Below are 3,226 nucleotides of genomic sequence, written 5' to 3' on the forward strand. Positions count from 1 at the left end.
CTGACCTACTGACTGTTGTGCTCCAGGCCCTCAGCTACGACCATGGACGGTGAGAATAGTGCATCACCACATCCTCCAAGTTTGGAGTCAAGGAGTAAGCTTTGTGGACGATGAACTAGCACTCAGTCTTCATTGAATCCCACTCTATCCATGGACATGGTGGTATGTTATCTAATTTCCAAATACTAGTTCGTATAGTACAAACTTGAAAGTTGAATTTGCTTGATTCATTGATTGGTCCATAGTTATAGGAATCATTGCTATCCAGATTATTTAATTATTGCTATACAAATAATAAATTTATCCCCAAAAATGAAGAATGTCATACTTTATTTTTAATGCAATAGCAATGATTCAGCTATACATTAATACATGTATGTTTCTTTATGCAGCCATTGGAGAAAGTTTTAGAAGATGAGGAGGATGATGATAACAGCTTTGACCATAGGGATGATATGTCTGAAAGCCTACCTACAGTTGATGGTGGAAGTGGAAGCTAGAGGGGTGATGAGGTTGATGATGGCACATCAAAGGCTAAGAAGGCAAAGATAGGAGGGAAAAAAGCTGGTGTTACATTGTCTCCCAAGTGCAAGATAGCAAGAGGCAAAAGGGCTAATTGCTAGAAACATTTTAAGGTTGTCAATGTCCCATCCAAGAAGGAGAGGGGTGTCATGGAGACAAAGGCAAAGTGTAAGTTCTGCTATAGGAGTTATGTGTACCATCCAGGTGGTGCTACAACAACTCTAAACCGGCACCTGGCTAATTGCACACAAAATTAGAACAAGTTGGCAAAGGCTAAAGCTCAAGGTACACTAAACTTTGGTCCAGATGATGGCAATTCTCTTGTTGTTAATCCTACTGAATATGATCATGAGCACACTAGAGAATTGATTGCCAAGATGATAATTGCTCATGAGTATTCATTTAGGATGGTAGAGCATAAATGGTTTAATATCTTGATGAAATGGATGAATGGTAACTATGAATTTATTGGTAGGAAGTCTATAAAAAATGAATGCATGAGGGTTTATGAATCTGAAAAAACCAACTCAAGAGGAGTCTAAAAGAGGTAGAATCAATAAGTTTAACCACTGATTTATGGATGTCTAATCAAAACCTTTAGTACATGTGTTTGGTGGCACATTATATAGATGAGAATTGGGTTTTGCAATGCCGTGTCTTGAACTTTATCGAGGTGGATCCTCCCCACACTGGTATTGTCATAGCTCATGCTATTTTTGAGTGTATGGTAGAATGGAAAATAGAAGACAAGGTCACTACAATAACTCTTGATAATGCTACAAACAATGATACGGATGTTGCAAATTTGAAGGCAAAGCTTCTTGCTAGAAAGAATTCAGTATTTGATCCTAATTACTTTCATATTCATTGTGCTGCTCACATAGTCAATTTGGTTGTTAATGATGGCCTCCAACCAATAGATAATTTGATAACTTGCTTGAGGAACACAGTGAAATACTTTAAGAGGTCTCCATCTCGCATGTATAAGTTTGTGGAAGTATGCAACAATTATTCTGTCAAAGTAGAAAGAGGTTTAGCTTTGGATGTTAAAACAAGGTGGAATTCAACTTATAAAATGCTAGATACGTGCATTGACTATAAGGATGCATTTGGTTATTACGAAGATGTAGACACCAACTATGTTTGGAAACCTTCAGATTCAGATTGGGTATTGTTTGGAAAAATTAGGCCAATATTAGGAACAATGGCAGAGGCCACTACTGCATTTTTTGGGTCACTCTATCCAACTGCCAATTGTTTCTATCCTTACATAGTGAAAGTTAAGAGAGCATTGATAGGAGCGCAGCAATCTAGAGATACATATTTGATGAGTATGGCTGCTGCTATGTTGGAGAAATTTGATAAATATTGGGAGGAGAAGAACAATGTTATGGTTATTGCTACAATTCTTGACCCTAGGTTCAAGATGAGGTACATGAAATGGTGTCTTGCACAGATTTTTGACCCAGTTAGGTGCGAAATTGAGATTAATGACATCAACCAAGAGTTGGAAAGGCTCTATAACAAGTATGAGATATTAAATCGGCAAAAGATGGGTGACAATGGCACGAACAGGCAATCAACCTTAGCTTCACTTGATACAACCAGCTCAATGGCTTCTATTGCAAGTGATTTCCAATCATTTTTGCAATCTAGTGTTACAAAAAGTTCAAAATCTGAGCTGCTGATTTATCTAGATGAACCAAATGAGCCCATAGATAACAAGCATTTCAACTTACTTAGATATTGGAATGTGAACTGTCATAGATTTCTAGTCGTGTCTAGCTTGGCAAAGAGGTTCTTGGCTGTTCCAGTGAGCAGTGTATCATCAAAGTGCACCTTCAGTAATGCAGGTCGAGTTATTGATGACTACAGAAGCTCTTTAAAGCCAGCCATAGTTCAGGCATTAGTGTGTGCATCTAGCTGGATAAGGGGCACTTACGAAGACAACAATCATCCTCTCGTGGTATGGATTCATATATATAAGTATATAACTTGTTCTCTCTGTTCAACTTTGTTTGTCTTGTGACATGCTAATATTTTTTCTATTTTTAGGTTAGAGATGATGAAGATGATGTTGAGTCTATTGAATTCCCAAAATGCATGGTGTCAAGCAATTAGTGTCTAGTGGGGTACATGTGCTCAGTTTGTGCATTCTTTTTTTTCTTGTTGCTTATCATCTTGTTAACACAATGTTGTTTGTTGTACTGTTATTGACCTATAGGAAAGGGGAAAGGACTAAACGAGGGACATTTTGCCATGGAGAAGTCTTAACTGACCATGCCTTTTGTGTGTTTGCATGGAAATACAGAATGATGGAACTTCAACAATGTGTCATTCTGCTATGTTAACTGACCATGCCTAATTTGTACTCTATTGCATGTGTATGCATATGATGCTTGCTTCTAGCATGTATGATGGATAAATATGTGGTGTATCATGCATGACTCATTGAAATGTATGGTAGTCTTCATTTTACATTTTTTTGTCCCTGGCTCATGAGCCAAACGAGCTAGCTCAAGCTTTTCCTCGAGCCGAGCTGAGCCAGCTTGTTATCCTACCGAGCCAGACCAAGTCGAGCCGAGCCAGCTCAATATCCAGCTTTAACCTCGACAAAGCTTGACATCATGCTTTGTTTTGAAGAACAATAGCAGTGGAAAAGTGGTTGTCAAATATGTTGGAAAAGAAACCAACATATATAGGA

General features: G+C 38.1%; 1 pseudogene; it reads left to right on the plus strand.

Moving 5' to 3' along the window:
* The first annotated feature begins 671 nt into the window (after positions 1-671).
* On the plus strand, positions 672-2,643 carry LOC136453640 (zinc finger BED domain-containing protein RICESLEEPER 2-like; annotated as a pseudogene).
* Positions 2,644-3,226: the final 583 nt, after the last annotated feature.

The sequence above is a fragment of the Miscanthus floridulus genome, chromosome 5 (assembly GCF_019320115.1).
Source record: "Miscanthus floridulus cultivar M001 chromosome 5, ASM1932011v1, whole genome shotgun sequence".
NCBI classification, from domain to species: Eukaryota; Viridiplantae; Streptophyta; class Magnoliopsida; order Poales; family Poaceae; genus Miscanthus; species Miscanthus floridulus.